This window comes from Acinonyx jubatus, chromosome A2 (genome assembly GCF_027475565.1).
Source record: "Acinonyx jubatus isolate Ajub_Pintada_27869175 chromosome A2, VMU_Ajub_asm_v1.0, whole genome shotgun sequence".
NCBI classification, from domain to species: Eukaryota; Metazoa; Chordata; class Mammalia; order Carnivora; family Felidae; genus Acinonyx; species Acinonyx jubatus.
The window spans coordinates 51,958,933-51,981,807 of record NC_069383.1 but is presented as its reverse complement, the minus strand read 5'-3'; the positions used below and the strand labels follow the sequence as shown (position 1 = coordinate 51,981,807).

The 22,875-nt window shown below is 41.2% G+C and overlaps 1 long non-coding RNA gene across 1 annotated transcript; it reads left to right on the top strand.

Moving 5' to 3' along the window:
* The first annotated feature begins 272 nt into the window (after positions 1-272).
* LOC128314767 (uncharacterized) lies at positions 273-21,278 on the top strand. Its single transcript, XR_008296799.1, has 3 exons — positions 273-1,003; positions 3,734-3,919; positions 19,543-21,278. It is a non-coding gene; the product is annotated as an uncharacterized LOC128314767 (long non-coding RNA).
* Positions 21,279-22,875: the final 1,597 nt, after the last annotated feature.

Genomic DNA, 22,875 nt, shown 5'->3' with positions numbered 1-22,875 from the left:
TACTTTACATGTTATTTTTATTATAATGACTATATATTACTTATTTTATATATTAATATATAAATATATTTTATATTTACTAAATAAACATATATATTTATTTATTATATATAAATTTATATTCTATTTATTAAATGTATTTATTAAATATATACTTATATATACATGTATAAATATACATATGGTATATAAATTACATATTAAATTATATATATATTAAATGATATATAAATTCTCCATCTCATTTTCTATTTATAATGCTTTTATATATCTCTTCTTTTGTCCAATTCTGCATCCCCTCATCCATTCTAAACCACCTATTGTGTGTCCTTTTCTGCCTTTTTCCATCCCTTACTTTATTCATTTTCTAGATCATTCTTATTTTTACTTTGTCTGAGTTTTCTGCTCATTGGACAACTGTGTTTCCCAGTTTCTTGATTTATCCTTTTCTGTTTGGGATCAATTCTCCCTCCTATCCTCCTGGCTCTGTGACTGTCCCTCTGCTCCCAAGTGGAATTTGTGAACAGAGAGGCAACTCTGAAGTAGCCCACCCTGTCAGGGCTCCCTCTTTAGTGGAATTTCATTTTCTCTCTCCTCCCAGCTCTGTACCTGCAGCAGCCCCTGGAAAACATAAAGCCAGTTGTGAGAAGGAGGCACAAGGACAGCTGTTGATCCTGAAAATGGTTCTAATTTGTCTCTGTCTCATTAGCTTAATGCTGATGCTGGCGGCCCCCAGGTTGCTGACTTCCTTTTTCAAGCTTGGTGACTTTCTTTTCAACTTGGCCTGAGGCTTATCAGATCCAGAGATGAAGCTGACAGTTCAGGCCACCTTCCCTTGTAGATTCTGGCCCTTTGTGTCCACTCACCAGGGACTTTCATTCATCTCTAGGACTACAGTGATTAAAAGCAGGAGGAGAGACTGTTCTCATTGGCTAGCCTCTCTCTGAATCGTCATGACGGGCAAAATTGCATAAATAAATGCTTACTGTGCAGGAACCACCTTGTAAGTATATGGTTTGTTTGATGACCAAGCTGGGAGAATTATCCACCTGAAACGCGTTGCTGTGAACAGGAGTCCAGAGGCTAAATCGTTGCAAATTGCTTTTTAAATTGACCCCAGAAAGCAATTCATAACTAAGAAAGACACAAAACATGAAGAAATGTTTTTCTTTTCAGAAAATGATTTAAAGTCAACACTTTTGAAAAATAAGGGCTTGGATTCAAAATTGATCAAGTTAAGAATCTTTCAGGTAGAGTGCAGGAGGTAAATCTCTGAGACAAGTAGTGGTACTGTCTCTTGGTCTGAATCCTATTTTCTTGGTATTTCATACCATGCAGCATGAACTTGACCTCATCTGCATTTATAATGTCTGGTGATTTTCATGTTCCCAGAGAGTGAGTAGTGGTGATCTAAGAAAACTTGCTAAACTGGGAGATACACAGGTAGTTTTGCCTGGGCTCCATCAGCCCAGCAGCTAGATTCAAAGTCTGATGAGTTCTGGGCTGATATGTTTGGGTTTCAGGGAAGGACCCAGCTCCTGGGCAGAGGTTGAATAGGGCAAATCTATTCCTGTTTAGTCCTAAGATGACGCAAACCTTGAACTTTGCCATACCTTCCCACTCTGGCCGAGGCATTAGCATTCACTGCCATCACTAGGAGCCTTCCTCCTTCCCCCAGGGCACCCAATCTCTTCTTTCTGCCTTCTGGGCTGCCCACAGTGGGAAGCATCTCATCAATCCATTCATTCAAACAGCATTCACTGGGTGCCCACTGTGGGTCATAACCTGGGCTATGAGGCCCTAGATATATATACTTGGGGGCTCTCACCTTGCAGAAAGTCACAGGCCAGAAGAGGCACCTGACAAACACATGGTGAGCCTAATCCAGGAGGGAGCCACTGTGTTTGGAAGTGCAGAGGTCAGTGTCTTGGGTTGAGAAGCCAAGGGTGCAAGGGTTCAGGAAATTCCCAGAGTCTTCTCCTTTACAGAAGGTTGTCTGCTTAGTGGTCCAGCTCCTAAACAAGCTGCCAATGTACTATAACCCTGCTCACCAGGATATCCCCAGGTGTGGATGGAGGGCACCTGGCACAGCCCCTAGCACACAATAGTTTTTAATGTTTATTAATGAGTAAATCAATGTGGTGACTTCTGAGTTGGGTCTTAAAGGACAAAAAAAGATTTCAGTAGGTGGCAAAGAGGAACGGTTTATTTATTATTTTGCTTTATTTACATTATATATATTATATATATATAATATATATATCTAATATAGTCACATAGTTTAAAAATCAAAACAATATAACAAAAACACATTAAGAAATCTTACTTCTATCTAACCTCCATCTATCCCTTCCTCTACCCCATCATACCCTGCCCTGCCCCTTTTGAGCTATCATTTTTCTTATTTTCTGTATTCCAGTATACCTTAGGCAAATTATATATATGTGTATATATATATATATATATATATATATATATATATATATATATGTATATATATATATATTTGTTTTTGTTTTTTTTAATATTTATTTTTGAGAGAGAGAGAGAGAGAGAGAGAGAGAGAGTGAGAAGAGGAGGGGCAGAGAGAGAGGGAGACACAGAATCTGAAGCAGGTTCCAGGCTCCAAGATATTAGCACAGAACTCGATGTGGGGCTCAAACTCACGAACCGCAAGATCATGACCTGAGCCAAAGTCAGACTTAACCGACTGAGCCACTGAGGCGACTCTGTTTGGGTTTTTTTTTTCTTTTATTCAACAATATATCCTAGAGATTTTTCCCCTACCAATATGTTGAGAACCACTTCATTCTTTTTTATAGGTGCATAATAGTTCATTATATAGATGTACCTTCTTTGAAAGGCCATTGTAAGCACCTTGCCCTCTCCTCCTCCTCCATCTTTGCATCAAAACTTGCCCCTCCGCCCCCGCCCCAAACACTGAGCTTCTTTCATTTGGTAAGCTGATTTGGCTGGCTAATTTAATAAGTCAGTTGTACCAGCACATTCAAAAGATGGAAATTTGTTTATATGTATACTTTGTAAAATAGGCCTTTAGAGCAAATGTCCTATTTCAGACGAGTCAACTCCCAAAGGAACTAATCAGTGAAGCATATTGGTGCAGGGACTGTGTCTCTAGGTCTTTCCTAGTCTTAAAATGGTCTCCCTATGCTGAAGACACAGCGGGAACTCAGCTCACTCTGACTGAGGAGAATTGATTCTGATAGTGATTGTTGCAGGTTCCCCAGGCTGCTGATCCCCAGGCTGCTGATGAGGTTATTCGAGATAGGTTCCTAGCACACCTTCTTAACAGTCACACACTCTGTGCACAGATGTTACCCTCGCTGGTGTGAAGGGAGAAACTGGGAGCCTTCCCATCCATTCTACCTTCATCGTTCCAGATTGTAGTAAGAACTGTACCAATGTTCCCTCAACCTCATTTTCTCCCTTAACTAAAAATATTCTTAAAATTAAACTAGATGATTTTAAAGGTAATAGCAGGTTTGATTTTCCCTAAGTAAACTCCTTCTAGCCAAAATGCTAGCATGCAGCATATATATGTGAAACCTGAGGAGAGAATAAAGCTAACATTTTTATGTTGCTAATTACTGTTGACTTGGTTTTTTGCTTTTAGTATTCTAAGCAGCTCCACTGCTTTGTGTGACTGCTATTTTCAGCCATCTTTTATCTAGGGTTTCTCTTCTCTTAAACGTCTTTCTTTTTATTCCTACAGTTAAGGAGCTCAGGTGTATAATTATTCCTGCAGAAGGACGTGGGCTGTGTTTGTATGTGTACGAGACCAGACTCTGCTGGCTGTTCGTTTGTTTTGGTTGTCTTAATGACGATCGTGGATTGCTTCAGGACCGATGGGTCTGCAGCCTCTGGACCAGTAAGAGAGATGGCCCAAATGAGTAAACGGGTGAGTTGTGTTCCCATTCGTGTTCACTCACCCCATTCAGAAGTGTCTGGAAAGTGGATGATGACTGGGGCAGGAGGACAGTTGGAAGGTAGTAAACTGTAATGAATATTCTGCCCCCTAAATCAAGGTGGGTCCTGTGCCATTTATTCTCACTGGCAAAAGGTTGAAGTACTGTATGCAGCAAAGAAAAACAATTGTTACTTCAAATGCCGGTGATGGAAACCCTATTAAGAAGAGCCTTTTGTTGTTGATTGCCCATTTAGATATGAAAAATGAAGCTCCAGGGCAAAATACCAAAGAAGAAAGCAGAACAAAGAAAGGGCTACATTGCTTTGCAAAGACAAGAGAAAAAGAGGAGAAAGTCATCAGAGGGATATATCATGGCAGAGGCTGGGGGCAGAGGGGAGAGAAAGCAAAATCTAACAAGGTGTTTCTGGGGGCGGGAATGGTGGAAGAATGTCTAACATTCGATTATGAGTCGTTATTGGTGCTGTAACTCCTCTGTTGTGCCTTCACAAACCTTCTGTCAAACCTGCTGCAAGCACAACCTGGTGTCTGTGGTCCTGTGGAGGGAGGGAAAGGGGCAGTCCGTGACATGTGATGATGGAGTATGGAATAGAAGCTCCACACACTGACCCATGGCTGAGAAAACATCAGAGTCTCTGTGAACCAGAGATATATAAGCCCTCTGAGGATTCCCAGTCGTGCCTGAAGGAGCCCTGGATTTCTCACTTCATGGCAGCTGGTGGCTGAAGCCCCTTTAGTTCAATATCACAGTAAAGGGTAGCCTCACAATTCTGGAAGAATGAGAAAACTCAGACTGCTACCGACATCTCAGTAACAAATATGATTGAGGGTTGATTTATAAAAATTTTCTAAGAAAAGAACAATGAAATTCTTGGATCCAAAGTAATATGATTTTTTCTTAGCAGAGAACGGTCTACAAGAAAATGCAGGGGGCTGGGCATGCCAGGTCTTTGGTAACTGCAGGGGAGGAAACGTTTTTATCAACCATCTTAGACTCAGTCTTGGGCTGGGTCTGAAAACTAAAGTGACAAAGATGATTCACAGGAAAAAAGCACACCAATGTTATTGAGTTTATATATATACATGACAGCCTTCACAAGAGAAAAAAGACCTTGAAGAAATGACCAGAGCAGGAAGCTTTGATACCGTTTAGACAAGAAACAGTAAGTTTGTGAAGACTTGATGAGGCAAATGGGTTTAGGCTAGAAATAGTAAATGGTAAACAAATAAGTAAGAAGATATTTAACAATGCTTGTTTGCACAGATTTTTTGGCTTCAGATTTGCTGTCTCTGGTCAGAAGATTGGCCTTCCTTTTGCCAGCACAGGGAGGTTGACTTTTACCTGGGAATACTAAGACTTGTTTCAGGGAAGAAAGGATAGGAGAGGGAGGTCAGATGACCCACCTGCTTCTGCCATTTTTTAAAAAATTCCTTCATCTTAAGATATTTAATATTCCAAGGTGCCACATTTTGGGGTAGCATGTCTTGAATCCCACCAAACGCAAGAAGTTAATATATATACATATATGTATATATACACATATGGCTAAACTGAATTTCCATTTCTGTTTGGAGTTCCCATCCATCTCAGTCATTCATTATAAATGGGTTGCATCTGAGCTGGGCAATAAAGGTTGAGAAGAGAAAGGTGTATGTACTGCCCAGGTTCCACTGTTCATCCCACCTTCTGCCTTTGGAAAGATACCCAGTTTCCCTCTGACCTATGGTCATCAGTCCATGTGTATTGGGCAGAGATGTCCTACATTCCCAACCACAAGGCCCTGAGCTTCTCCTATGTCCTCACAGACTCTCAGGGATTATTTGCTACTTCTGGGCCACCCCAACAGGTAGGATACCTTGTGGATCTGCTTTAGACCCTTCACCAGCTCTGGGCCACTCTTTGGTGTGTGCAAAACCTGCCACCACTCCTACATCACAATGAGACTCTTGGGCTCAGGCCCATCTCTTAGAGTAGACACCCCTGGGAATGGGGCTTTAGATATGTCCTGTCATCAGCTCCTTCAACCAGTCTGGAGATTGTATTTTATCCACCCTGGTGAGAACGGAAGCAAGGCCCCATGGTTCCTAGTTCAAGGACTTCTAAATTCTGAGCACTCCTCTTCCCCTCCAGCGGTGAAGCTTGGTGTACCAGGTGCCCTCAGGGCTCCCTTACTGGAAGCCATGAACTTACATTAGCAGGTATTCTCTCATACATGCAGGGCCTAGACTTCTGAAACTCAGAAAGGCTGCTTTTGTGCTGCCGGCCACCTGTTCCCTGAGGCAAAGGCTCAAGTGTCAGCACCACTGACTGTTTGGACCATCAGTACCCATCACTGGGAGTTAAGAGAGTCATCTGGCAGGTTGCCTCTCAGAGCACCTCAGTTCAAGGTGACAAAAGTCCACACTGTCAAGATATCATGAGCTGAAATGGGATGTATAGAAAGCTTTTGTAATTCAGCCTTTTTTACTAAGAAGGGGGATGAATTCTTCTTTTAATTGAACTGGAAAGAATCAGACTCCTCCCAAAGTATTCCCTTTCTTAAGCTTTCATTCAAGTGTCTTCTATCTTAAATACTTTTATTCAAATCAGAGATTCTGAACCTGAAGTTCATGAGCTCCTTGAAATCATATGCAAAATTGTCTAGGTGACTTTTTCTGAGGTAAGCATCCATGTCTGTTTTGTTTTGTTTTAATCAGATTCTCCAAAGAATTTGTGGCCCAAATAAGCTGGAGAACTGTGGCTCTAAGCCAAAGTCACAAACCTATTTCTCCTTAACTTTTGTGCATCTCTTTGACCATGTTTTAAAGTTCAGAAAGTAAAGATCTGTTTGAATGAAAAGTATCATTCTGTGCACTGAATTAAAGCCTGAAAAAACCGAACTTTATGCCTGCTATCCCTTCCCCCAGGTTCAACTTATGATGGCACATTACAGTTTTGAGGGCAAGCTAGATGTGACATCTGCCACCTGTCCATCACAAGAGCTAGACACATGTCTGCTTCTCCTCACTGCTCAAGATGCATGCTTCCTGAGGCTAGACATCTCATCCTCAATCACAGTATGTGTGCAGTTATGTTCCCCTTAACATAGACCTTTGCATAGTATAAGGTTCTTTGATGTGCGTTATTTGACCCTTACTACAATTTCATGGTGTAATGAAGGCAGATGTTCTTAGCCCCATTTTATAAATACAGAAAGGAAGCTTAGAGAGGATAATGACTAGTTCCTGGTCCTGTTGGAGCTTATGCCCAGCGGGGCGCTGACCACAATTCCTTCAAAAATTGTTTTTATTTAGAAAGAAATTATAAGACACTCATTTTTGTTTTGTCCTGTTTAGAATTGAATTGTCTCTCCTGCACCCCATTCATATGTTGAAGTTCCTCCTTGTCCCTCAGAATATGACCTTATTTAAAATAGGGCTGTTGCAGATGTAGTTAAGATGACATAATACTTAATTAGGGTGGGTCCCTAATCTAATATAACTGGTGTTCTTATAAGAAGAGGAAACTTGGACACAGACATACACACAAGGAGAAGGTCATATAAAGATAAAGGCAGAGATCAGAGTGGTACTTCTACAAGCCAAGGAATACCAAAATTGCCAACATGGAACAGATTCTCTGCCAAAGCTCTCAGCAGGAACCAACTCTGCCATACTTTGATCTTGAATTTCTAGCCTCCAGAGCTGTGAGACAATTTCTGTTTTTTAAGCCACACTGTTAGTGGTACTTTGCTACAGTAAACTAATATACACTCTAGTCCACAATTTTTAAAAATCAAACAAATACATGAATTCTTGCTTGGTTATTAAAACAATACAGAAATATGTAGAATAAAATATGAAATGTGGGCCACCTGAGTGGCTTAGTCTGGCAAGCGTCTGACTGTTGATCTAGACTCAGGTCTTGATCTCAGGGTCATGAGTTCAAGCCCTGCAATGGGCTTCACACTGGTCATAAAGCTTACTTTAAAAAAAAAATGTGAAATGCCCCCCTTCACCATGTCAATACTATCCCCCTCCCAGTGCAGCCATGGTTATATTCGGTAGCTATCTTTCTAGAACTTTTTCTATGTATTGACATATGTCTTTGTAGAGGTTCCCATATGTATTTTGAACCCAGTTTTTTCTGACTCTGGGTTTTCACTACCTGTTATCTTTCTCTCAGATACCTAAGATAATGCTTGCTCTTCTATCAGTTGCTTGAAGTGTTCTTTCTCTACAACAACCCATTGAAGTGTGTGTGTGTTTGTGTGTGTTAATAATCATTCCCAGGAAGAGAGAAAAATTCAAACAAAAGGCTCCCGCTGACTCAAAATACACACATTGGGAAAGCTTTTGGAGATTGCAAACATAGGTATACTTGCTTTGTATTCAGACCACAGCAAGACAATAGGTAAAGGTGTGAAATGCAAGTTTTGTGACACATTTTACACCCAGTTTAGAGGGTAATTCATGCTCCCACATAAACACAGATAGTAGTTGCTTACCCACAAAGATTTGACTGGAACCCACCAAGTTCTTTCCACCTGTTAGCAGTATAGCTTTCCCCCTGTCTGGACAAGGTGCCACTCCTTCCTACTAACAACTCAGATATCTGCTTTTTCAAAACAAAGCAAAAAGACAGCATTATCTCCAGACGGCCATTGTTGCAGACAACATATGGTGCCCAGGAGGAGAAAGAGAACCTTGGGCTCCTCTGGTCTTTTCCAATGGATTACATGGGCGAGGGGTCTGAAATGTGCTATCAAAGGAAAGAGTAGAAGCTCCAGGTGTGAGAGGCAAAGTTACCAGTCACATCCTGCAACACCAGGGGGCCTGTTTCCTAACCTGGTGTTCTTTCCACTTTTTCACCATAGTCCTTAGAATACTTTATCCCCTCAGCACCAAACAAATGAGGCACCCCTGAGAAATAGCCGAAGTGGAAAATATTCCATTAACTTTGCTGCTTAAGGAAAATAAAGCAGTAGAAGAGAGATAAGGCCATAGAACAGGAGGCTGAGGCAGAGAGGAGGAACCTGGAATCCAAAAGTAATAAAAAAAGAGAAAAGATGCAGAGACGCAGTGGGGGCTGGGGGAAGGACAGGAGGCAGGGCAACCAGAGGGGTGTGGACAGGAAGAACCTCAGTCTGCTGTGGTAGTTAAGACTCCGAGTTTGTCCCTGTTGATAGTTACTTTTACGTGTCAACTTGGCTAGGTCATGGTATCCAAATATTTGGTCAAACATTATTCTAAATGTTGCTGTGAAGGTGTTTTTGGATAAGATTTACATTTAAATAAGTAGACTTCGAGTAAAGCACACTCCTCTCTATATTGTTAATGTGACTCATCTAATCGATTGAAGGCCTTCATAGAAAAGTACTGGCCTTCCCCAAGCAAGAAGTAATTCTACCAGCAGACTGCCTTCAGACTCAACTGCAACTCTTCCCTGGGTTTCTAATCAGTGGCCCACCCTGCAGACTTGGGACTTGTCAGCCTCTAAAATCCTATGAGCAATTCTTTAAAACCAATCAATCTCTCTTTGTCTCTGTGTCTCTCTCTGTTTTTCTCTCTGTATACATATACATATGCATATGTCTATAATATACATATACATATACATACATATATACATAATCTCCTATTGGTTCTGTTTCTCTGGAAAACACTGACTAACACAGCCCTCAACCAAAGGTCCCCTCCCTGTCAAATGATGTCAAATGATAGGGTTTATTTCTCCTCCCCTTGAATCTGTGCTGGCCCTGTGATTTCCTTGACCAATGAAACGTGGCAGATGTAAAATTCTGAGATTTCTATGTCCAGGCAGTAAGAGCCTTGGAACTCTTCCTCTTAGAACATTTGCACTTGGAATGCTCCCACCTAAAACTTAGCTGCCATGCTTTGAAAGACCCTAATAATATAAAGAGACCTGGAGGAAAATCTAGGTGCTCTGGTCGACAGCTCCCATGGAGGATTCAGCACCATGTTGGATTTTCTTTTCTTTTTTTTTTTTTTTCATTTTTTTAACATTTATTTATTTTTGAGACAGAGAGAGACAGAGCATGAACGGGGGAGGGTCAGAGAGAGGGAGACACAGAATCTGAAACAGGCTCCAGGCTCTGAGCTGTCAGCACAGAGCCCGACACGGGGCTCGAACTCACAGACCACGAGATCATGACCTGAGCCGAAGTCGGCCGTTCAACCGACTGAGCCACCCAGGCGCCCCTAACCATGTTGGATTTTCTAAAACCAGTTGAGCCCTCAGATGACCATGGCTTGAGCTCCTCTGGTCTCTATGACACATGGAGCAGAAGAATGACCCAACTGAGCTCAGTCAATCCATAGCATCATGAGAGATACAAAAATTGATGTTTTAAGTCACTACCTTTGGGCAGGTTTGTTACACAGCAATAAGTAGTCTATCTTAAAATTTGGCCTAAGGTAGACCTTTTGTATACTAACAGCTCAGTTATGTTGCATGATTTTGTCTATGCTCTTTAAGAATCAATTAGCGGTCCCAGAAAAATGTTACCCTTATTTTCAAACCCAGGCTCTCCTTTTCCTAATCTTTAAGTAGTTTAAACCAACATGGCAGGGCTCCAGCTGGAGAAAAATCATGAACCTGAATCACACTTCTGCACTTGAACTTACCAGCTAAAAACTATTCCTTTCACTGTTTTCCAACAGCCAATAATTTGTTTATTAGCAAGCAAGAAAAGTGACCCCTGCACCCTTTTAACTTGTAGAACAGAGTGGTAGTGTTGTTGGGGCAGAGAAAGAAACTTTGCTAAGCAGTCATCTGAATTAACTTCACTGTTATTTTCTTTGTTTTCTTGGGAGAAACCTGGCCTTAATGGCTTCCTTTCAACATTGTACTACACTGTATTGCCCAAGGCCATTATCAATCCCAACCACAGTGGAACTAGGCCAAACTGCTCATAAACTTCACTTTATGACCTACCACAGGAATGCCCTCCGTCTCTGAAGAAGGAAGTTCATTCTAGTCATATTAGAAATTTGATGTTAAGACCTGGTAATGATGTTAAGACCTTTATAATACGATTTTAACCCAAAAGAATATAAGAAATTCATAAAATCTCACTGTAACAGGGTCTAAAATTTATGCTTTACACTCAGATATACAGAAAAATGTAGTTTACTTATTTACTATAACTAATTATACATTCCTCGTGGCTACATTAGTTGCAGGAAGTGGGGGTTCATACAAAGTCTGAGTCTTCCACAAACGGTGGCATCAGTGTCTTGCAGTTCAAGCCATCTCTCTTACTCTCCCAGATGACTCAACTTTCCCTTCCTCCTCCTTTTCTTGGGGAGAGTAGAGAAATATACAGTTTTCATGGCCTGGGGGGGGAGGCTGTACCCACATGGGGGGCTTCAGACTCTCGTTGTTCTGCTGGGGAATGACGCCTCTGGCCCAGTCTCTAGAATGGTGGCAACCAGGATGCGTCTGGGTGTCAGACATCTGGGTGTCTCCAAGCTGCCCCCTGGGATATGCCCACCTCTGTGCTCCTGTTTACCAAAGTTTACAGGACCTTCTAACCCCCAACAGACCCCACTGAGGGAGCTGCCCAGCTCATCTGTATGCAGCTTTGCTTGCATTGCTGTAACATTGTGTCATGTTGGCAGTGCCTGGGTACAATTCTTCTCCTAGAGGCTTGCCCCTCCTGCCCCACCCCAACCCCCAACCAGAGAAGTAGGCCACTAGTCCTTCACTTTTGCTGAACTTGGATTCCCTTACTCTGTATGTTTTTACTGTATACCTCCTGGAGGACCCTGTCCTGGGTGGGGGCACAATGAGTCACACACAACTGAGCTCCTCCCCCCAACCCTTCTCTGCCTCACAATTGATCGAGGCTGGAAGGAGTGTGTTTTCTACTGTCTCCATCATAAGTGGGCTCTCTTTATGCTATAGAATGGGAGTTGGCAAACTTTTTCTGTAAAGGGCCAGATAGTAAATATTTTAGGCTTCATGGGCCATATGGTCTCTGTCGCAACTCCTAAACTCTGCTGTTATAGTGTGAAAACAGCCGTAGACAATATATGAATGAATTAGTGTGATTATATTCAAAAAAAGCTTTGTTTCTGAAAGCAAGAGGTGGGCCAGATTTGGTGGGTGGGCCATAGTTTGCCAACTCCTTCTGTGGAAGAAACCAGATGAGCTGAGTCTTCCAGGTATACATCTTGATAAAGAAGTATGGTGGGTTAGAGATAGACACAGTATTTTCTTTTCTTCTCTTTTTTCTTTTCTTTTCTTTTCTTTTTTCTTTTCTTTCTTCTTTTCTCTTCCTTCCTTCCTTCCTTCCTTCCTTCCTTCCTTCCTTCCTTCCTTCCTTCCTTCTTTCCTTCCTTCCTTCCTTCCTTCCTTCCTTCCTTCCTTCCTTCCTTCCTTCTGACATTCTTGCCATGAAATAGTGGCACTTTGAATCTACATTTTAAAAGCTCATAACTGCTTTGACCAATTAACTATAGTGGAAGTGGCAATGTACCCATTGGCTCAGTTCTTAAGAGACTAGTAGATCTTTCTTTCGGTCTCTTGGAACACTCACTCTTGAAAGCCTGAACTGTCATGTAAACAGTCCAATTACCCTGTAAATACTATATGGAGAGTCTCTGAGATTACATGGAGATGAGAGGGGAGCATGAAATCCCAGCTTTCCAGCCATCACCTCCAAGGCATTAGGCATGTGAGTAAAATGATCATGGATCATTTAGGGAAGTCCAGTGGCCAGCTGAATGCCACTGACTGTCCCCAGCTCAAGCCATCGGAGGCAGGAGAATCATGCTGCAAAGTTCTGCCCATATTCATGACCCACAGGAATTCTCCAAAGTCACTTAATTTAGGTGGATTGCCTGAACAGATTATGGACGAAAAGTCAGTGAATTAATTCAAAACCATTATTCTTGTTCCACTTAGAATCTAACAGAGTTACTGAATCTCTTTGTTTCCTCCTCTTGGTAAATATAGGGTAAATCTTAAAGCACTTGATCTCTTGTCTTACATACCAGGGCATGAGAAGATCCATTTTTCCTAATACAAAATTCCAGCCAAAAAATCTTGAAAGAAACAGGAGGAAATCAAATAACATAATAAGTGGTTTGGGAAATGAGAGGACTTTGGCATGTGTTTGACAAGGTTTACATTTTTACTGCCATGTAGGGGCTTGTAACTTCCTTGGCATAGTTATACAACTCCGCAGGGCAGCACACAGGATAGGATATGTCTATTCAAGTGTCACAGGAATAAAAAAAATAATTAATATAAGGCCTTTCTCCTTTCTGTCTGCTGTTCAAGAGGGAAAGTTTCTTGCTTTGTAGATATGTCAGTACCTGGACTTTCCTTTTTGGTGCAGAATCTGGGTAATTGGCAGATTTTCCCAAGAAAAATAATTGGAGTAAGAGACTAGACTATACTTCCCAGAGTGTTTTTGTGGGGAGCATAAATGGAGGCCCTGGGGTGGGGGTGGGATAGGGGTGAGGGGAGAATGGAGGAGTCATGTGGAAGTAAGGGCATAACGTGGATGGGAGAGAAAGAAACAGATTGTGAGCCACTGTGTCACCTCCGTGAGTGGGAGACACGGTGCCGGTTGTGTGTGGGGGAAGAATTTCATAGTAGAAAATTGGGATGGGGAGTGGATTTATGGAGTGGCAGCTGCTGCCTGTGTGGAAAACAGTGACAGAAAGCTGAAGAGAAGATCGTTAAGAGGTTGTGTTGGGCAGGGGCACCTGAGTGGCTCAGTCTGTTAAGCTGCCGACTTCATCTCAGGTCATGATCTTACCATTCCTGAGTTCAAGCCCCGTGTCAGCCTCTGTGCTGACACCTCAGAGACTGGAGCCTGTTTCAGATTCTGTGTCTCCCTCTTGCTCTCTGCCCCTCCCCCGCTCATGTTCATGCGCTCTCTCTCTCTCTCAAAAATAAAAGGAACATTAAAAAAAATTTAAAAGAGGTTTTGTTGGGCATTAAAAACGCCGTCTTCACCTCCATCTCTTTGATCTTTTCTAAAAGACTGAAGAGCATTGGAATAGTTTCATGGTCATACATGCCTATTGTAAACCAAGATGTTTGCTGTTTTTCAAAAGTGTCCTTTATTTTTTTTAAGGTTTATTTATTTTTGAGAGAGAGAGACAGAGTGTGAGCAGGGCAGGGGCAGAGAGAGAAGAGAAGGAGACACAGAATCTGAAGCAGGCTCCAGGCTCTGAGCTGTCAGCACAGAGCCTGATGAGGGGCTCAAACTCACCAACCATGAGATCACGACCTGAGCTGAAGTAGGATGCTTAACCAATTGAGCCACCCAGGCACCCCTTCAAAAGCGTTCGTTAAAGGAGAGGAATCATAGCCAAGTTCCTACAAAGTTTCTCAACTTTAGGGCTCTCTTTCATTTACTTCATTTTGAACAGTTAAGAGCTGTTTGGGGAAAGGCACAATGGCCCAAAAGATCTCCATCTATGCCAATTTTGGATTCTGGAAATCACTTGGTAGAGTCTAAGAAAAAAGCAAAAATATTTTATATGCATTTAGTTGTTGATTTTTGGAGTATCATTTCATAATTGCAATTAGTAGTGTCTAAAGAACATATTTTATAGAGCTTTGTACATCTTTAAAGATCTTTATATATCTTTACTGATGTTTAAAAAGCAAAACAGTACATGTTTATGTTATGGAGATCAAACATAAATACCAACAAGATGAATACAAATAAAAACAAGAGATCTAATACCACACAAATGGATACTTGCTCCTGGAGGTAACATTACCAGTGACAGCTTCATACATGGAATCGAAAAGTACTGATTCCCCAGCAGCTTAGATGGAAATAAAGGTGCTGCCCCCTGGAATACTGTGGGGAATGACTCTAAAAGTGACTTTAGTTACATTTTTAGTGATTTTTCTTATAGGGGAAAATAGGGATTTTCTTTATAGCTGGGGTTGTTTTACTTGGGGGCATAGAGCCAAATGTTTATTTCTTTTGTGCCTTTCTGCTCTTTCTATTGACAGTGCACACTCACTAAGCCACATTGTGTTCCAGTTATATTCAGATTTGATGACATATTCAATAAGTCCTACCTGAATAACACAGATAAAAGTGATTCTTTTGTTTAAGCTTCATATATGTTTCCAGAAAAAAATGGAATGTTTGTTATCCCCCAAAGCTTGCTTTTGCATTTCTTGATCGTGTAAACAACTTCAGAGAAAACTCAAGGTAAAATCTCAGAGTTGATAATCACGTATAAATGTGCTTCTTGAAACTGGTACCTAATTTTGTAATATGATTGTAACCTTCCAAGAAGAGAGTAGAAAAGGAGCTAGAGCAAAAATTTCTTTAATCTTTGTGCTGATTAGGTGTAAGAGAAGATATGATTCGAGCTCTTTATTGATGTAGCATTGATGTGGAGTCAAACTCATGAATTTGGCACAGTGCAAGTCAGGTCTGTCCCCAGACTTGCTTTGTTTGGCTTTTACAATGTTTTTTGTTTGTTTTGAGTTTTAATCAGTTCCTTTTAGATGGGGTTCACTGTAATTACCATTACTCCTTTTTACCCTGCTTGCTTTAGTCATTTCTATTATCTTACTTTTTCTTTCTTTCTTTTCTTTCTTTCTTTTTCTTTCTTTTTTTTTTTTTTTTTGCAATCCTGTGAGAGTGTACAGAGTTTAGTTCCATAAGTTGACTGTAAAACCTACAAAGCAATTTGGTTATGCATCAGTTGCCTTATCATTTCTAGATTCACTGCAAATTGGTTTTGGGTTGACTCTCCCTGTGACTTTCTTTCTTATTTATTTATTATTGACTAATGTTTATTTAGTTTTGAGAGAGAGAGAGAGAGACAAAGACACAGAGACAGAGCATGAGCAGGGAAGGGGCAGAGAGAGAAGGAGACCCAGAATCCGAAGGAGGCTCCAGGCTCTGAGCTGTCAGTACTAAGTCCGATGTGGGGCTTGAACTCCCAAACCATGAGATCATGACCTGAGCCAAAGTTGGACGCTTAACTGACTGAGCCACCTAGGCACCCCTCCCTGTGGCTTTCTTAATGTTATATGTTTAGCTTACTCATAATTCTGTACCTAAAAATAATATTGCAGCACCCTTATTATCACTGATGGTATTGAATTATTCCCTCTGAACAAAGGCGTCTGGTGTTACTAGGAGTGTGAGATGCAGGTTCTCATGCTCATGAACATCAAAACTGAATTCCCTGAAAGAAGAGTCTATTTAGAGTCTGATTCAGGCATTTCAAACATTTCTTGAGGACCTACTAAAAATCTATAGCATTTTTTACCTTTCAATATCCATTGTGTATTTCTTTTTCCTATTCTGTAGACCAAACAAATAGATCACAAAGAGACTTTATTCTGAAAAGACCATGTCAATCAGATTAGCATCTATTTGAAATGATATTCCTATGTGTTAGAATCCCTTAGGAAGTCTCCTTCCATTTTTCTAAAAAAATAAAATAAAAAAATAAAAAAGAATCTGGGTAGCAATAATATGCATTTAAAAATAAAAGCCAGCTGTTCATCACACATTCACAGCTCCTCCTGCCCCTTTGCAGGGCATACAGGAAGTCAAATTTTCAGTTTTATTTTCCTCTTTTTTAATCTTCTACTGCAAAGCTATTTCCGTTTAGATGGATCTGATGCCTGGAAGTAGGCATTTTTGTGCCCTCCCTCCCTAAATAAAAAAAGGTATTTATCCATTTAGCACATTGTCTTTTTCAGCACTTTTTAGACCAGAAGGACTAGACAGCACACACATTTTGGAAGACCCTTGTGCTATTTCATCAATTAATAAAACCACATTTTAAGCAAACATGCTTCTCTTACCTACTTTTGTTTTTAGGGGAAGAATACCTAAGATACTAGATATGCCATGTTGATTGCAAAATGGGCCCCAGTTCTCTATCCCTCCTCATATCCAAGCCCTTTGCAAAGTGACTTTTCAGCTTCTCCCATCCAGAAGTAGATTCCGTTTCCTCACTCTTGAACCCAGACTGGTCTCATGACCTTCTCTGGCCAATATGGCAGCTGTGGCAATGTGCCAGTTTCAAGCCTGCTCCTCAAGAGGCCTTGTGTTCCATTCTGTCTTAGAGCCTTGCTGTTGCCAGAAGAACGAGGCTGGGCTAGGCTGCTGGAGTGTGAGAGAGCACATGGAGCAGAACCAGGTCACAGCAGCCAAGGCCATTCCAGACCAGGCAGCCCCCCACCAACCTGCCAGCTGGCCAGGGATGCCTGGGACACACCAGCCAAACCAAGCCCACACCAGCACAATGGCCTAGTCAACCCATACTCTTGTAAAAAATAATGAGGAATTCTTGTTAAGCCACTGTATTTAGGGGTGACTTGTTACACAGCACTTGCTATTGGATACATTCCTCATAGTATGTTAGTATATATGTACATACATCAGAAAGGATCAATATAGATATAGGTGGTACTCCAATGTAGTTTGGAATTTAGTGTCAGATTCACATGTGCAGAATCCCAGCGTTATGACTCACAAAATGTGTGACAAGTTAGTCCCTCTAAATTTAGTTTCCTCATGGAAACTAGGGAAAATTTAGCATCTTGAAGGGCTATTGTAAAGATGAGAGATGATTACACATAAAGTGGCTGGAAAATACGTACTCAATAGATGAAAGTGACCAGTATGTTTATGTATATGTTTGATGTTATGTGACTTATAACTGATAAGTTGCATCTTTCTGTATCCCATTGACCTACAAGTAATAGATCGATAACTATGAGAGTGGTCTCAGTACCTGGCCTCAACGTAGGAGGCCCACCTAAACCCTGAATAACTCTAAGTAAGTTATCTCTGTGTAACTTTAGTCTCCTAGCAAGATCTCAAGGTGGTTCTCCTTGGAGACCTGGAAGTTATCTGGCCCAGACTTTCACTCTGCAACCTATGGTATTGACTTCTGCTGGCCTTCTGCTGTGGTTCAGTGTGACAGTGCTGACCTGCCTCCCTGGTTTGTTGCTATTGTTTGATTGGTCCTCCTGCCATCTTTGTGACTGCTGACGTGTAGGCATGGTTACCATGGCTTGGATTCTCCAGTTGTAGCTTGTTACTCTTTATTAGGACTTTTATCAGGTTCTTGTGGCCAAGACTGCCTGTATACTCACCCAACCCCTTTCTCTCTCTCTGGGTATATGGCTAATGTACATTTCCCAGTCCTTATAAGCTGATGGGGCTGATGGGTTGACTAGTTTTCAACAACAGAAATTTGTTGCAGGCTTGACATATAACTTCTGAGATGAAACATTTAAAAGTGGGTACACCTTTTCTATACTCTCTTTTCACTCCATGGTTGGCTGGTTAGGAAAGATAGATCATAGGACAGTGGTAACGTAGAGGATGACAAAGTATGAGATGGATAGAACCTGGATCCCTGCATCATCACCTGGAAGAGAGCCACCTAAGGTGGTACCTGACCAAGATAATCTGCACTGGATTTTGCATGAGTTAAAAATCATTTTTTATTGTATTAAGTCCCTGAGATTTGAGAAGATGTTTGTTGACTAATGCATCTCCCAAATTTTATAGCCCGATTTTGCTTCTTAAAATGCTACCAGCATAACAGCTATAATTTGTATCAATGCTTCTCACAAATCTTTCACATCTTTAAACCTCATCAGATTTCTTGGAATCTGGGTAGAAATAAAATATAAACTAACTCCACAAATATTTTGTAGATGCTTGCCATTTGCCAGGTATTGGGCTAAGCGCTGAGGTTGGACAGACAAAACACAAAAATGACATCATAGGGCCTCACTCAATTCGACACCTCTCCAAGTCTGAGTTCTGGTATCTTCACTCTGCTCCCAAGTACAAATTCTCTGCCCATACTGAACGTTGAAGAAGCGCAAGAGATAGACTTTCTTTCTTTGCTTCCCTTTATAAGTCTCAGTCCTTGAGGCTATAGGGCAGCCCCACCATATCATATTACTTTTCCCTCCTAGAAGATCCATTGGAGACTCCTGTACAGAAGACTCCTCACTGCCTCCCCTAACATTAGGTAAACCTCACAAACATCCTCAATACACATGTAAAATTTCAAAGTCACAGTATTTTGTTGTTGTTGTTCATTCTCTTGTATAGATGCCAAGAAAGATGGATCACAAGACTGTGAATCTATGGGTTTCACCCTAACATTGTGTACAAGGCAGAAGGACCTTTATTTATTTTCCACTAAAAAGACAAAACACTTGGATAAAGAGAGAGACTATTTGACAGAGGAAAGATGAGGTTGAGGTTGACTTAAAAGAGAAAAAAAGAAAAAGAAAAAAGTTGTCCCAGCAGTGATACTTATTTCAGTCATCACAAATTTGTGTTCCCAATTTAGCTTCAGAGCTCTGAAACATTTCTCCTTCCAATGCTTTTTGGGTTTTTCATCTGCTACTAAACAACATGTTGCTGGATAATTAGAGTCATATTTGGGGTGTTTTCAAGGATCTCTGTGTGTTGGTTTGGATGATGTTTGGAGACAGGCAGGAAGGTGGTTCAGCAGAACTTCAGATTATATTTGCCTGGTTCTAAACTGTTGAAAGGGGTGTTTTTTGTTTTTTTTTTTTGTTTGTTTGTTTGTTTTTGTTTTTTTGAAACCAGAGGTGTCTACAGAGCCCATGAAGAATCAGAGGAGCCTCAACAGCTGGATGCTATAAATGCCTCAGTATTGGCACTCATCTTTCAATCATTTCACTAATCATACATAGAATATTCAGGCAAAGGATGTTTGCCATGGATGCATCATCTGCTTCCCAGCTCTGCAGTATCTGACAGTGAGTGAGATGGGCTCACTTTAGTGTTAAATGTGTTGGATGGAGATAATTAATTCTCAATCTGTGTGAGTAAATCAGTTTCCCCTCTTTCCCTAGCATTAATCAGGCTCCCACGCACAGGCAGGACCTCACACATGCTCCCTGCTCTCTGGTATGCTGTCAAATCCCGTAGGCCAAAAGAAATCTACTTTACAGATTTTAGATGGAATTTGAAAAACAAAAGTGTTCTTATTGAACAGTAATGAGATTCTACTAACCTCTTGATTTATAGACTAAATGTGACAGATGTGGCTAATTTGGCATGGATAATACTGAAAAATACAATAAAATTCTATTTTTAAACTAGTGACAGTTGAGAACCTTTCTTCCATGTAAACAATCCAGAAGTCCCTCATTGAAAAAGAAACCCAGTTTCCTGATTATGCTGCAATTAGTACAAAATATTTCCATAATGAATTGGAAGCATTGCATTTTCTTTTCTCAGTGTTAAATTTAAGAAAGGCTTTTGAAGCCTTGTGAAGATAGTGAGACTAACTTTATTTTTGTAATTCTCTATTGAGTTCAAGAATCCAATAGTTAGCATAAAGCTGGCCACACAACAAAGATCTGTTGAACTAAAATCTTTAAAGGTTTGTTCAATTGAAACGTCTGTTTTATCTTTAGCCCGATTTTTATCTGTTTGGAATGTTCCTCTGGCAATAGTACCATATTCTGACACATAGTTCTTTTTTTAAGTACGAAATTACATTGCCATTGGAGTTTTAGACTTTGAATATGCCCCATGTGGGACATTTCAGTTGGTAGATGGAACTCCTATGCCACTGAAAATTTTAGACTATGTGAAAGGAAAATCTGTTTCTCTTACTAATTTCTGTCCAACCACAATATGTTTTATCAGTGCTGAGATGATAAATACAATTGAAGGAAATAAATTACTTTGTTGATTTGTGTGTGTATGTTACTGCCTTTATTTTTCTTATAATCACTCTGAAATTCTTCTGTTGGTAAAAGGAAAGAAAGCTCAGATATACCCTCTTGATTAAAATTTTGATACAGACATATGAAAAGGAAGGACAAAGAGAGAAAATAGGACATGAAGAGGAGAGGAAGTAAGAGATGCTTTTATGCAGACAAAGCAAAGATCTTGACTTGGAGCCTTCTATTCCTTATGGGGTCCAGACTTTTGGACACGTCTGTTGAACTGTTAGGACAGGCAGACCTCACTGAGGCCTTTGACATGGTCGCTAAGCAGCTTCCTGGGAAACAATCCATTGCTAGGATTCCAAACCATTGGGCGCTTGTGAAGCCAGGTGAGGGGGATAATGGGATTTGGGGGGAGGGAATCTTGAAGAGCTTGTTCAGAGAGATCTCATCCTGAAGAAAGATGAGTACTAAAGAGACCTTTAAGCAGCCTTTGGAGTGAGAAGTTGCCATGGTCTGAATGTCTGTGACTCCAGATTTCATATGTTGAGATCCTAACCCCAAGATGATGGTCTTACCAGGTGGAGCCTGTGGGAGGTGATTTGGCCCCTTATAAAAGACACGCCGCCCCCAGCCCCACCCCACCCCATCACCCCACCCCCCCAGCCCCCTCCAGAGCTCCCTAGTCTCTTCTCTACAAAAAGATGGCCATCCATGAACCAGAAAAAGAGCCCTCTCCAGAACCCCAGAATCTCCAGAATTGTAAAAAAAAAAAAGTAAACTTCTGTTATTTACAAGCCACCCAGTTCATGGAAATTTGGTTACAGCAGTCGGACAGACTAAAACAGATGGGGACTTCTCATCCAAGATAATCCCTGTGGCTTGAATCTATACCAAGCCTCACCTTCAGATCTTTGTCTGAGTCTAGGAGGAAAAAATCTGGGCATGAAAACATGAGGATTTGCTTCTCCAAACTCTGACCAGTGGTTGTTCACAGGTGTGACTGCTTTAGGACACTCTAACGAGGAGGGTCCTGGTTTCCCCACAGTCCTACAAATCATAGTGTGACCTTGGCACTGACCACAGAAATAATGGACACTGTGTCCAGCAAAGCAGTGGCACGTCAGCTGGTGGCACAGCGTGGAGTGACAAGCCAAGTACAGTGGCCACAGACAGAGAGGATGGACACTCCTGTGGGATGGAAGGAAGGGTGGTGAGGTCTAACAGAGTCCCATGGGCACCAGGGGCATAGAGTACATGACGCACATCTGCTGGGATACCCAGTTATAGTGAGGAGTCAAAGGGTAGTTCCTCAAAGGACTAGAGGTTCCCCAAGAGAAGGTGGAGGCACTAAGTCAGTAAATGTAGGTATTGAAATAAACATGACCCCAGTGGTCCCCCAGAGGTGTCTGCTCCATGAATACATGGGATCGAGACAGAAAAAGGGATAGGAAGATGTCCTTATCAACTGAAGTAGGTTGAGGAAATTTTTGTTGAAAATGTTAGGAAAACCAGTGCAAACAATTGAAAAACACACATGGATTAGTCACCCATGTGTGCCAGTCTCTCTGCTGGGCGCCTTCCAGGGCTGCCTTCTCCAGTCTCAACTCACTCTGAGAAAAGACACTGCAAGGTCCGTTTTGCATGAGATTAAACAAAAGCTCAAGGTATTTGAAAATAATATTTCTAAAATCACAGAGCAAGTATTGTGTGGTGAAAACCTTAATTTCAGTTCATGTCTTTCCCACTCAAAGCCTTTATATTCTCCATAATTTCTGACAGAAAACCCTGCCCAAAAATGAAAAGCAAAATAATAACATTTGATAAATCTAGGTGAAGGGTATATAAGAGTCCATTGTACTATTCTTCTTAAAAATTTTAATACATTTTTTTTCTTAAATATAAAGAAAAAAAGAAAAGTCATGCAAAACCAATCTTTGGAAGGCAGAGGGAATCAAATGTCTGACTGTAGTGCTTACCCAGAGATCCTCTGCCCCTGGCCTCCCTTTTCTAGGAATTGCTCCTCCCCTTGCCACGACTTCATCCTCACAAGTACCTGCAATGGGAAGACTGCTAAGTGGTCCTGTATTACTTTCCTAGGGCGGCCGTAACAAAGTATCACAAGTTTGGTGGCTTAAAGCAACAGAAACCCAATGTGTCAGCAGGGTCATGCTCCCCCGTAAGGCTCTTTTTGGCTTCTACCTTCTGGTGGTTGCCAGCATTGCTGGTGTTCCTTGGC